Source organism: Schistocerca serialis, chromosome 5, assembly GCF_023864345.2.
Source record: "Schistocerca serialis cubense isolate TAMUIC-IGC-003099 chromosome 5, iqSchSeri2.2, whole genome shotgun sequence".
Classification (NCBI taxonomy): domain Eukaryota; kingdom Metazoa; phylum Arthropoda; class Insecta; order Orthoptera; family Acrididae; genus Schistocerca; species Schistocerca serialis.
Genome location: NC_064642.1, coordinates 124,934,064 through 124,948,651, shown reverse-complemented (window position 1 = coordinate 124,948,651; position 14,588 = coordinate 124,934,064). Strand labels below are relative to the sequence as shown.

Sequence of the window (14,588 nt, the reverse complement as noted above, 5' to 3'; positions counted from 1 at the left end):
CAAATTTTTACCGGTAGTTTAAACCCACACGCTAGAAATTATTAATACGCCAGCAGTAACTCGCAGGGGCCTGTAATTTCGTGGATCACACAAATTTGTTAAACCATTAAACCATTACCAGGGGGTAGCTTGCAGAAGCAATAGGAAAAGATAAGCAACTGCAAACTTCCTACCCGGTCGAAGTTTACCAGTACCACCGGGAGGATCCTTGCGTTGCAATGAATATACCAAGAAACATAACAGGACTTTTTACTCAGTGATTAGTTCACGGTAAAAGGAGTTGTTTTCCTTTTTTTTATTTAAGAGAAGATGAAACTAAATTCATTATTTTCGAATGAATGTACAGTCGTTTGATTATTATCAGTAATAGTTCAGCGGCAGCATCATCTATTCATCTTCACCAGGTGTCTGAGTAGTGGATGCACTGTAACTGGTCAACGAATACATTATGAGTACAGAGTCTGCCACAGAATACTGTGTAAAACACCAAGGAAAGTTCATAAATCTCTGTGGAAACCCTTGCACAAAGAGTGCATATCAAAATATCCAGAGAAGAAAGATGGCTGGAAAACGCCAGGGGATCTGAAAACCAAGCTACGTGACCGATACATTGAAATCCTACTAACCCAAGGAGGAATATCACTCAACAGTAGAAGAAATGTTTTCTGTGATTACATTACAGACAGTGCCGACAATACCTTGCAAGACAAATGTGTCTAAATCGGGTCTGCAACGATCTTACTGAATGGTAAATCAATTTATTTGCAAACGTGATAGATTACTAAATTTGTGCTGACCAAACAAACCATCAGATAAAGACGAAAGTTACCACCCTATCGCTCTTCTCAGCTGCTGCTACAAACTTCTGGAACGGCTACTCCTCAACAGGCTGGGCCCACGAATCCTAGAAGTCATCCCACCAGAGCAGGCAGGTTTCAGACCCAATTGGAGCTGCACAGGTTCTAAGTCTAACGACATAATTGAATCAGGTTTCCAAAAACAAAAAAAGACAGCAGTAGCTTTCATAGACCTAACAGCTGCCTATGACACTGTATGGAAGGAAGGACTTCTACACAAACCGATAAAAGTAGTCCCCTGCCGTATGACACTGAGACTTATCAATAACAGGCTTTCTGATAGATACTTCCAGGTTCAAATGGTTCAAATGGCTCTGAGCCCTATGGGACTTAACATCTATGGTCATCAGTCCCCTAGAACTTAGAACTACGTAAACCTAACTAACCTAAGGACATCACACAACACCCATTCATCACGTACTTCCAGGTGATACAGGGTAATGACATAAGCAAACAGAGGAAACTGAACAATGGACTGCCTCAAGGATCAGTTTTAGCACCAATGCTCTTTGATCTTTACATCTCTGACCTGCCTGAAACTATCTCAAAGAAGTTCAGCTATGCTGATGATATGGCCCTAGCTATCCAAAGCAAGCAGTTTGAAGACACTGAAAACATCCTCACAACTGACCTAAACAAAATGCATGACTATTTCACCAAATGGAGGCTAATACCAAATCCCACCAAGACTGAAGTCAGCTGCTTTCATTTGAACAACAGAATGACGGGATATGAGCTGAAGGTTCATATGAATAACAGACAACTGCGATATCAGCCATATTCAAAGTACCTGGGGGTCACTTTAGATAGGACATTATCCTTCAAAAGACACCTGGAAAATGTGTCCAATAAAATAAGCTCACGGAACAACCTCATTCAGAGGCTCTGCAGCACTAACTGGGGAGTAGCAGCAGACACACTACGAACCTCTGCACTCGCCTTAGTGTACTCTGCAGCCGAGTACTGTGCACCAGCGTGGTTAACCAGCAAGCATATAAACAAGGTGGAAACCCAGCTCAACGCTGCTATCAGAACCATAACTGGATGCATAAAGACTACCGCAATAGTTTCGCTTCCGACACTTAGTTATATAGCTCCACCCAACCTACGAAGACAGGAAGCTCTGGTGAAGGAATACACAAAAATAATAAATAACCCCATACTTCCTATCCATGAAGAAGTGCCAACTTTGGAAAGAACACGACTCCGCTGCAGAAATCCCCCTTTCAGACTGGCCCAACAACTGTCAGCTGCCAACTTCAGCACGGATACTAAATGGCACGAGAGCTGCAGTGATAGTGCCTCCCTTGACAACCGTGAACTTATCTGTCCAGCAGAGAAACCTCAAGGCTTTGAACTTCCACGACAGCTATGGAAAAGCCTAAACAGAATCCGAACAGGACATGGACTATGTGCACACAATCTACACAAGTGGGGAAAGCTTCCCAGCCCTAGCTGTGACTGTGGGGCACCTAATCAAACAATACAGCACGTCGCCCAGGACTGTGAATTAAGTGCCTACCAGGGTAGTTCGGCTGACTTCTGCAACGCCACACCGACCTGCCTCGAATGGATCGCCAATTTCGACGTCAGAATTTGAAGACTTGTGTAGCGCAAAATATCTGCTGCGATATTACCTTTTATTGTGTTTATGCATTATATTTTATCTGAATATGTATCCTTCACTTATGTAGTCTACAGTGTATTTTATCTTATAATTTCATAATTTAATAAGTGTAAACCGTGTGTGTAGCGCCATACGCTAAATGTAATAAATAATTTATATCATTATTGAAATGTGTGCAGTTATGTATTTTGTCGCAGAAATACAATAGAGCATTGATTACAATGAACTTAATGCATTCTAAACTGTAATTCATTAACGGTAGATGTGTTCATTGACATGAATGAGCTCTCGACAGGGAGGAAAGCATTTGGTCCTTACCTCTATTTGAATTTATAAAAACCCATATTCGAGCAAAACCACCAACTCTCGTACACGAAGACAAAGCAGTTTAACACTGGTGTTTACATGTTATATCATTTCTGTCCTGATTAGATTTCCCAGCAAAATCATCACAAAACTTGACACATACTTGAAACTATGTGCCTCTCTTCTTAAGCCTACCATGATACCCCTTGCAAGACGTGTATTATTTTTCACCATTTCGAAGAAAAATTCCATATCGAGTCCGGCTTCATACATGCTAGGCTGATAGCAGCTGTTGCTACCCGATTCACTTACGACTGCTGCTTGGCTGCGATCGGTGAGATTGCTGCGATGCAGCAGCGGCTGGCGAGCATTATTCCCGTGACGAGTTGTTTCACATGCGCTGCTGAAACTCGTGAGAAAATGGCGCTGCGAGCTCGCGATGATAAATTGCTCGTGTGCGTCGAGCCATGCTGATAAGCGAACTCAAATGGCCGGAACTTTGCAAATGTCACTCGATTTTGTAATCACTGAAATAACATCACGCGGCATATCACACATCTGTTTCCGGTTGCTTCACTTTTCTAATCAGTAATTTTTACGGTATTTAACAGATATGAAGATAGAAACAGTCTGAGACAGCAAAAAACAGCGATCTACAGAAGGAAACTGCGCGTGTTATTAAAGCTGTGTGCTGGGCCGAAACTCGAACCTGGGAAGTGGCCTCTCACGAGAAATGCTGTTACCGACTTAGCTATAAAGGCACGCTATAAAGGCATGTTTCACGACGTGCCTTTAAAGCTTCACAGCCTCAGTCCTATTTTCCACTGGATTTCTGTGTACCTTGCGGGAGTACCGTGGAGTGGAGGAGAAGATACTGCAGAGAAATAGCTTAGCCAGAGGCTAAGAGAATATTTCCAGGATGAATCTCTCACTCTACAGATAAGGGTGCACTCTGAATCTATGAGGGCGGGTTGCGATTAGTTCAGTACCTAACAGCTTTGCCCGCCAAAGGCAAGGTTCCAAATTTGAGTACCGCCGTCGCACATGTTATTAATGTGCTATAAAGTTTCGAAACAGCGAACGCTCCGTTGCAGAGTGATATAATCATTCTGAAAACATAACTGGTTCTCTATATTTGAATTCCATTCACGACAGTGACAAGGAAACTATTACATTTTTCTGTTGCGTCGTCCACCTATCCAGAGGTACATCTCAGGAGATGATTATGCTACAATCCAGCCATCTAGTGGATGGCACGAATTCTCGCGTAATACCTATCTTTTTTGAGCAGTAGTGCTGCTGACAACATGATTCTTGTATATACTATTATTTATGTATAGTTATCGATGCTGACGCTGATTTTGTGTTTAGAATTTGACGATGCCACTGTGGCTCCAGTATTGAAGCTCATGTTATATAACAGATCTGAAGATAGCCATTATAGACTGAATCCGGGAGACTGATCATGAAGACTTTGTGACCATAGACATGAAGTAATGGAAGTTTAACCTGTACCCAACACACTCTTCGGCTATCATAAACTGCCTATAATGTAACACAGGTAGAACAGTCACCGACAGGTACAGCTGCCAAATTACGTAAGCGAATTATTTAAAGTAACAGTTTATTTTGCCTTTCAAATTAGTTCTAAACTGCTGCCGGTTGAAAGGTCAGCCATGTTCGAAACTGCAGCACATTTTGCGTGCATGTACTGGACAACTCCTTCTTGTCTCCCGAGCCGTTGTAACCGTTCTGACCGCCAATTGGATTCCAACAATTCATGTTAGACAATCCTTCTTTTGTAACAATTATCACTTCGAAAAAAATATACGTAATTTTTTTTTCCTTTGCAGGTATATGCCTGAAGTCATAGAACACATCCAAATCACTTAGACAAAAAAATTTGGCACGCTTGTAGGAAGCCAAAACAAGCTAGCCGTGCCCATTGATAAAGTAATGTAGTACTTGTACTGCTCTGAAGAGCCATTGTGCTGTTGAAACTGCCCAAGACCGTCAGAATGAACAATGGACATGAATGGGTGCAGGTGATCAGACCGGATGCTGTACGTGTCACCTGTTAGAGTCGTATCTAAGCGTATCAGGGGTCCCATGTCACCCCAATTGCACATGCCCCACACCATTACAGAGCCTGCACCAGCTTGAACAGTCCCCTGCTGACATGCAAGGTCCGTGGATTCATGAGGTTGTCTCCATTCTCGTACAGGTCCAGCCGCTCGATACAATTTGAAACGAGACTCGTCCGACAAGTCATCACCTTTTACAGTCGTCAGCAGCCAAATGTCGGTGTTGACGGGCGCAGGCGAGGCGTAAAGCTTTGTGTCGTGCACGCATCAAGGGTAGACGAGTGGGCCTTCGGTTCCGAAAGTCCACATCGATGATGTTTCGTTGAATGCTGATGTTGATGGCCCAGTATTGAAATCTGTAGCAATTTGCGGATTGGTTGCACTTCTGTCACGTTGAACGATCAGCATCCTTCTGTAAAATCCACATTTCATCTCTACCTCGGAGATGCTGCGTCCCATCGCTCGTGCGCCTACTATAACACCGCATTCAAACCCACTCAAATCTTGATAACCTGTCACTGTTTCAGCAGCATTCGATCTAACACTGCGCCAGACACTTGTTGTTTCTATAGGCGTTGCCAACCGCAGTGCCGTATCTGCCTGTTTACGTATCTCTGTATTTGAATGAGCATGCTTATTCCAGTTTCCTCGGTGTTTCAGCGTGTAATTTGTTCTCTACACAACGCTGCCAGAATCCACGCTCAACTGATGGAAGTGTTCGCCAACAGCGCATTATCATACAATGTGGGCAAAGAGATGCTGAACGTGTAGTGGAACTACTAAGGTATTACACTGCCCACTTACGTCGATGTGAGCATCTTTCAAAAGACTGAATAACCACATCTGCACCGCGACCCACCGCGAAAAGTGCAGAAGGGATGCCAATAAGGTTCTGGAAGTTATTGACAGGGATGTGGGGCCCTGCCGACTCCATTATCGTGAACAGCTGTGCAATATTTCTCGGATGAGGATCCACAGAGCGAACAGCCAGTTGGAGGTGGTCCCTTCAGATTCTCGATTGGGATCAAATAAAAGGAGTTTGGTGGCCAGAGAAGTACACTGATCCCATTCGAGTGCCCTTCTAAGCATGTATGTACGCTGCGAACGATGTGACACGTCGCGTAGGTCTCCTGGTAGATGCCATCGTGCTGAGGAAAAACGTACTGCATATAGGGGTGGATTCGGTCCACAATGATAGGCACATGCTTGTGTTGATCTATTGCGCCTTACATAATGACGAGATCACCCAGGGAATGCCACGAAAACATTCCCCAGACCATAACGCTGCCTCCTCCAGCCTGGAAACTTCTGGCGATTGTTGCAAGGTGTTTGCTTTCAAACGTTTCATGTCAGTGGAGTATAAAACATGATTAATGTGAAAAGACCAGCTGTCAGCTGCGGTACCGACGTCCAAATTCCAGCTTTCGTCGCCTATAGACTGCAGCCAGTATCCAGCATGGGGTAATGAACCAAGCACCTGCTGCAGAGGCCTGTACTCAGCAACGTTGGCTAAATGGTTGTTGAGGAGACACTGTTTGCAGTCTCTTGGTTCATCTGGGTCGTCCGTTGCTCAACAGTTGTAAGACCAGTCGTCCGAAGACATCTCCACAGCACCTCCGTCATGTATGGCGCATGGTACACCACAGTTGCTTCGGTGACGGTTTTGGATAGCCCCATATAGCCATGCACGGTATACATTAACCACAGCTTCACGAAAACATTTTACAACTCTAGCTGTAAAAAAATGCTTCCAGCCTTGGCCCGAAAGTCAGTTATTATGGACCACGATCATCGCTCCGTTTCGACATCACAACAGCTACACTCTCTTCCGTGTCCCATTGGATTTGCTTTATATACCCTCCACTGTTTGTGCTGTCACCTGGTATCTATGAGTGGTAATTGGGTGTTGACGTCGAAAATGGAGACCACATTAATGTGAGTGGACCGTGCAAGAGACTATACTCGTAAGCGTCGCAAGAGTAGACATTCCGAAATCTCCTGACAAATTTATAAGAGGTTCTCAAGACGATGGTCGTGCGGTAGCGTTCTCGCTTCCCACGCCCGGGTTCCCGGGTTCGATTCCCGGCGGGGTCAGGGATTTTCTCTGCCTCGTGATGACTGGGTGTTGTGTGCTGTCCTTAGGTTAGTTAGGTTTAAGTAGTTCTAAGTTCTAGGGGACTGATGACCATAGATGTTAAGTCCCATAGTCCTCAAAACCATTTTGTCAAGACGAAGCGTCGCGGTAAGCTGTTTGAGGGAGTAGCTTTGCTCCACGGGGCAGCTCCTCTTACTACTTCTTTGAGCTATCAAATCTCATCCCCCGCATTCTCTACCAACGCTTCTTTGTCTTTACTAATCATTTACACAACTTCGAGATGATTTTGGATAAGGAACGCTTATCACCAAAGTCGAGACTTCAACAGCCCATGTTCCCGCCATGTCGTCTGTAGCTGAGAAAAATGTGTCGCAGTGAAGGGTGCATAGGTGCATCTACAAGCGATGGTATGGTGTATGGCGGAGGTTATCTTGTACGTCAACTAGTCATTTCCTTTTCAAAATAATGGATATAAAACCATAATAATAGAAAAACTCCACAACAAAATGCAAACAAAAACCACAGATACTTCTTAGCAATCCACATAACATGCACTCCAAGCCAAATCAGTGTGCCACAGAGGCCAAACCTAAATATGCTGCTCTCCCATACATAGGTCCACTATCATACCAAATAGCAAACTTATTTAAAAAGAAAAATATCACGATCAGCTTTTCCACAAATAATAAATTACAACAAAATGTAATCCATGATGTAAATACCTCCAAGAGTCCCTACAGTAAATCAGGAATAAACAAATTCAAATGCGATACATGCCCAAAATTCTACATTGGACAGACAGGCAGAAATTTTTGAAGTGCGGTACAAAGAACGCATTGATACTTTGGCAACTTGAACAAATCTGCATTTGCAGCCCATATTGCTGAAGAAAACCATTCAGTGAGAAACATTGAGAACAACTTAAAAATTTTACATCTAGCAGAAAAAGGAGCCGCTATGAACATATTAGAAGAAACAGAAATACATACTCACGCAAAAACAGCACCCCAGACTATATCCTCAATGAACAAACCGAGTTAGCTAACACCCCTTTCCTGAAAAACTTCCAAAAATTATTTTCCACCCTCCAAAGCAAATAATAGTCCTACGCCTATGCAGAGCAAGTAGCAAATTTATATGTTACTACAATTCTCATGATGCTAAATGTAAATAAATAATTTACTGTCTTACCCATACAGTACCAAAAAAAATGGAACAACTTTATAATTAATGTAACAGTATTCGCTCTAAAACTCACAAAATAGATGCCTCCCTGTACTAGTTAAAAGGCGTTTCAGTTACATAAGTGAATATAAGATCTTCCAAACATGGGACATCTTTATAATATTACGATATATCATAGCATCTTTGACACTCATATGTTTGTAAGCACTTTGCACGTCTTCGGGGTCCTCACGCGAAATGTACGTCGACGATAGCAAAATCGTGCTGCAGTTAGCTGCAGATACCTGTTGTCTAAACTTTCTCGTCACTGTTCGGAACGTCGTCTCTTGTTCATGGATTCCCATTTGAGTTCATGAACCATCAACGTAATACTCGTGTGTTGTTCATAACAAACATAGCAGGCCCCTTCTGAATTCCTTTGAAGTCTTCTTTTAATTCGATCTGGCGGGGACACCAGACACTGCACCAGTACTGAAGAATGGGTCTTACGGGTGTTCCGTGCGTGGCCTTCTTCACAGATTAGCTACATTTTCCTAAAATTGTGCCGGCCGCTGTGACCGAGTGGTTTTAAGCGCTTCAGTCTGGAACTGCAGTGTTTCTACGGTCGCAGGTTCGAATCCTGCCTCTGGCATGGAAGTGCTTAATGTCCTTAGGTTAGTTAGGTTAAAGTAGTTCTTAGTCTAGGGGACTGATGACCTCAGATGTTAAGTCCTATAGTGCTTAGAGCCATTTGAACCACTTGAAGCTAAAATTGTGGCAATGAACCGGAGTCGATCATTCGTCTGTCCTACTACCACCCTTATATGTTATTCCCATTTCTTATCGCTTCGCAATATTATCCAAGATACACAAGGTGGTCAGAAACAATCCGAAATCTTCTAGGTCGTGCTGAGTAGTAATTGTTAAGGGAAAAATTCGAAACCTTGGCTGATTTTTCAACGTCTTCAGAAAAAATTAGACAGATCGTGCCGTTTTCGAGTCAATTAGCATTAGCACACTCCGCAAGTACGCTCCTCTAACGTCAGTACACTGAGGTGATCTGAGTCCCGAGGGTGGCAGTAGCGGCGCTTATATTCACTTCTTTCAGATGACGCTCCAGGCGCACTGCAGTCCAATTCCGCGGACCATTGACCCATGTTTCCTCAACGCCTTCTCTGGTCTTCCGTTCGTCTTCGTTGTTCCGGCGCTTGTGGTTAAGCCAGAAAACCAGTAACATTGCATTCGAGCATAACAAGATTGTTTTTCTTAATCATCAACATTAAATTACATTTTCCATACTCAGAGCAAGCTGCCGTTCATCCCACCAAATAGAAATTCTAAGTATCCTTCTACAGTCACCCCTGACGAACCGCTGTCTGTGATGAACACTCACTGTAGAGAACAACCTACTGGGTTTCATTACTTTAGAAATCTTCGAGACACTCACGTATCTGAGGACCAATTCCGTACTTTCGGACCTTCGTTAAGAGCCTTCAGTGGGGAACTGTGTCAAACGCTTTCCGGAAATCTAGGAATCTGGAAACTGTCTATTGCCCTTCATCCATAGTTCGCAGAATATCATGCGAGAAAAGGACAAGGTGCTTTTCTCACGAGTAGTACTTTCTAAATTCGTACTGATTTGCCGACAGAAGCTGTTCTTTCTCAGGAAATTTATTATATTCGATCCCAGAATATGTTCAGTAATTCTACACTCAACTGATGTTAAGGATATTGCTCTGTACTTTCTCGGGCCAGTTATTTTATCCTTTTCTTATATAATAATCACGTGCGCTTTTTTCCAGTCTCTTGGACTTTGCACTGGGCGAGAGATTGGCTGTGAATGTAAGCTTTGTAAGAAGCCAATGTTGCAGAGTACACTTTGTAAAACCGAACTGCTGTTCCATCAGAACCTGGAAACTTATTTCTTTCGAACTCCTTCAGTTGCTTCTCTACGCCAGGATAGGCTAATTACTATGTCCTCCATATGGGAATCTGTGCAACGGTCAAACGACGGTATCTTCCCACGATCTTATCGCGAGAATGATTTCTGAAACGCAAAATTTAAAACTTCAGCTATCCTTTTCCTATTGTCACACCAGAGTGGTCGAAGAGTGACTATACAGAAACCTTCAACACACGTAGTGATTTTTCGTATGGGCAAAATTTTCTCTGGTTCTCGGCAGGGTCTTTTGCTCCGGTATGACGGTGGTAGCCAACGGCCTTACCACAGTGGTAACACCGGTTCTCGTCAGATCACCGAAGTTAAGCGCTGTCGGGCTGGGTTAACACTTGGATGGGTGACCATCCTATCAGCCGAGCGCTGTTGGCGAGCGGGGTGCACTCACCCCTTGTGAGGCAAACTGAGGAGCTACGTGACTGAGCAGTAACGGCTTCTGTCTCGTACGCTGGCATACAGCTGGTAGAGCTGTGTGCAGACCACATGCCCCTCCATATCCGCATCCAGTGACGCCTGTGGACTGAGGATGACACGGAGGCCGGTCGGTCTCGTTGGCACTTCCAAGGCCTGTTCGGACGAAGTTTAGTTTAGTTTTATGTCGGTGGAAGCTATTGACTGCTTCTCACGTCTATCTTTTTGTAGATGCAACGTATTTCTACTAACTTTTGCCTGTCGATTTTCTCACGTTATTTTTTGACCTGAGAAGTAAGTTCCATGGCTGCAGCTAATATTTTTTTAGGTGGTGGTTTACGACTTGCTTAGGTAGTGCAAATGATGTTTCCAAAATATTAAATAAAGTATCAATATGCTATTAAACGAGTTTCCTTTCATATGACTTGCTTTGTTTAGCTGTTGCCCCTATGAACACACTAGCAGTCAGTCCGCAGCCTCTAGATGCTCCCAATGTGCTACTGCTTTGTTCACTGGCCAGACTAGGGGTCTGAGAGAGCTGCCGGGCGTTATCTGTGTGGCTGTGTTATTGCGCCCAACCGGCGGAGCTGCGGGCCCTGGCATTGTCCCCGCATTCGCATAATTCAGATCTGCGGAGCGGCGTCTCGCTGCGTTATTAATTAGCAGACGTCGCACGCTGGCAGAACAATGGCGCAAACATTCCGGGCCTCCGGGCCAACCAGATTCACTGCGGAGCAACAGGTAAAAGCGGTCTGCTGACAGCTATTCGTTGGTGCTAACAACAGGGCCAGCGAAGCGCATTGGCACTGGACCTGTTTTCGTACAAGTTCTAGATGATCCCTCACAGCTTTTTGTATAATACTCCATCCGACACCTCCCTCTGTTCCTTCTCACGCTTTCAGTTCCTTCCAATTTCTCTCACTACGTGTTTCTCAGCAAATATTGGTTAGTCACGTCATGCAGATTGACACAATACTACCATGCCAACCCACCCACAGTCCCTCCCCTTTTCCTCCATATACCACAGCAACACACAGCTTACCACAATTAGCGTTTTAAGCCAAAATACATTTTATCTAGATAATGATCACAATTGATTCTTAAAAAAGCGACGAATGTCTTTCTGTAATCCGTGAGGTAAGAGAGTCAATGACTTTTCCTTCGAAAAGAATTATGTTGCTGTCTGGTTCCAGAACTAGAGCAGGGGGCAAGGCAGTTTCTGAGCCACTTTGCTAGTGCAGGCTACATACATTCAGAGGCAAACTTGATTCATTTACGACCGCCTCCCCTTAACCTAATGTTCCGTTTATTGATTTATGACTCCCTGGAGGTTGATTTATTAGCCCCTGGGGATAATACGTCCTTCCGAGAACCCCCCCCCCCCCTTTCACCCTATCGACAATACAAGAAAACTTTCAGGCCTGAATTATTCGAATCGAATAGCCCCCTCCCACTCAATTTGATCAATTGGTCAATTGGTCAGTTAATTAACTCTTCCCACCCCCTTACCCCTTACCCCCCACCCCTAAAAAAACCTCGACATTGGTGGAAAAAGGCCCAGTTGGTTGGATATTTGCCAGGAAATACTACGTTCATGCCCTCTAGTGATCGAGAGGATTCCGAGCAATGTTATGTCAAGAAGTTAGCAGTGTGTGAGTCCTACATGAGAGTGCAGCGTGTTTTGAGATTATTTTTTGGGAACATAGTAACAGTTACGTGCTGCATTCTATAAGGAAGCTTGCTGTGCTTTATACGCTTACGTTGAAGTTATTATATATTGTTTATCTCATTGGAGTCTGTGCCATTACAGTGATTAAATATAAATAAAAGTCTTTGATTTTCAGACTTACGAATTTATGTCAGCTATACGATCGTTGTGTCAGAGAAGGACACATTACAAGAATCTTCGGCAATTTTTACACTGGTGTGGTTTTTATCTGTTCTACACTAGGACATGAAATGAACGGTTCGGCAAGCATGGGCATAATTTGTAGTGATTCAGTTGTGCTACCATTGCCTCTTTTAATGCAGCTCTCCATGCTACTCTATCCTTTGCAAACCTCTTCAACTCCTAGTGCCGGCCGAAGTGGCCGTGCGGTTAAAGGCGCTGCAGTCTGGAACCGCAAGACCGCTACGGCCGCAGGTTCGAATCCTGCCTCGGGCATGGATGTTTGTGATGTTCTTAGGTTAGTTAGGTTTAACTAGTTCTACGTTCTAGGGGACTAATGACCTCAGCAGTTGAGTCCCATAGTGCTCAGAGCCATTTCAACTCCTAGTAACTACTGTAACCTACATCTTTCTGAATCTGCTTAGTGTATTCGTATCTTGGTCTCCCTTTATGATTTGAACGATCCAAGCTTCCCTCCACTACTAAATTAGTGGTTCCTTGATGTCTCAGAACGTGTCCTACCAACCAGTCCCTTCTTCTAGTCAAGTTGTGCCACAAATTCCTCTTCTCCCCAATTCCATTCAGTACCTCCTGTTTAGTTACATGATCTACCCATCTAATATTCAGCATTCTCCTGTAGCACCACGTTTCGAAAGCTTCCATTCTCTTCTTGTCTACACTGCTTATCGTCCATGTTTAACTTCCATACAGGGCTACACTCCATACAAATATTGAAATGTCTGCTCGATGTTAACAAATTTTTGTTATTGTGATATCCGCCATCACTCAGCCACCGGCCGACAGCAGTGGACGTGAAAACGCGCAAAGCGCGGCCAGCCGTGCTGCTGCAAAGGTAACACACGCGGACGGGGCATGTAGATTGGCCGACCGGCCGCGTAGTCCATTTCAAGATGATCACTAGAGGGCCGGTGTGGCAAGATGGAAGCGAGTCTCCACTCGGCCCGTGGCTCCAGCACACTCCTTATTCCCGGACTACCAGGATGGTATATAGGCCACTGCAGCAGCATCGTACAGCCCGTCCCACTCCTGCCTTCGCTCGTACTTGTGACTAGTGACCGCACATACAAGAAACCGTGTGGAACTTCGGATGCTGCCTCAACTATCTCGGATGTCGAGTGCCCTGGATTGTGTAACTGCAATGTACTGTGAAGTCCTATTGTGAACCAGTACCGTTGTGAATAAATCAGATCAGTAATTTGGATGTCATTGTCGTTCTGACATAACAGTTACTCAGAAACGCTTTTCTTGCCATTACTAGCCTACATTTTATATCGTGTCCAGTTCAGCATCAACTATTTTACTGCCCAAATAGTAAAACTCATCTACTACTTTAAGTGTCTCATTTTCACCAGCAAGTTTTTATTTCTTCTACCTGGACTTTAGCTCCTACTCTAACTTTTTCTTTTCTTTCCTTCCCTTTACTGCTTGCTCTGTATACAGATTCAATAAAATTGGGGATAGGGTGCAGCCCTGTTTCATACCCTTCTAAACCACTGCTTCCCTTTCGTGCCCCTCGACTCTTGTAACTGCCATCTGGTTTCTGTACAAGTTGTAAGTAGCCTTTCGCTCCCTGCGTTTCACCCCTCCCACCTTTATAATTTGAAAGATAGTAGTCCAGTCAACATTGTCAAACGGTTTCTCTGAGTCTACAAACGCTATAAAAGTTGGTTGGCCTTTCCTTAGTCTATCTCATATGAGAAGTCGTGGGGTTAGCACTGCCTCGCGTGTCCCTTCATTTCTCTGGAAGCCGAACGGGTTTTCCCTGAGGTCGGCTTCTACAAGTTTTTTCCAATCTTCTGTAAGTGATTTGTTGTAGTATTTTGAAATCGTGGCTTATTAAGCTGATAGTTCGGTACTTTTCACACCTGTGAACATTATTTGGGACTGGAATTATTATATTCTTCTTGAAGTCTGAGAGTATTTCGCCTGTCTCATACATGTTGCTCACCAGATGCAGGAATTTCGTCGTGGCTGCCCCTCCCAAGGCTATCAGTAGTTCTAATGGAATGTTGTTTACTCCCAGAGCCTAGTTTCGCTTTATGCTTTTCAGACCTCTGTTAAATTCTTCAAGCAGTATCATATCACCCATTTCATCTAAATCTACGCCCTTTTCCATTTCCTTAGTACTGCCCTCAAGTACATTTCTCTGCTATAGACACTCTACATACTCCTTCCACC

General features: G+C 44.0%; 1 protein-coding gene and 1 pseudogene across 1 annotated transcript in view; one reads left to right on the top strand and one right to left on the bottom strand.

Annotated features, from left to right (window-relative positions):
* LOC126481790 (uncharacterized) overlaps positions 1-14,588 on the bottom strand; it is a 74,349-nt gene that overhangs the window by 27,115 nt on the left and 32,646 nt on the right. The gene's annotated exons all lie outside the window — the stretch shown is intronic.
* Positions 10,345-10,462, top strand: LOC126482626 (5S ribosomal RNA; annotated as a pseudogene).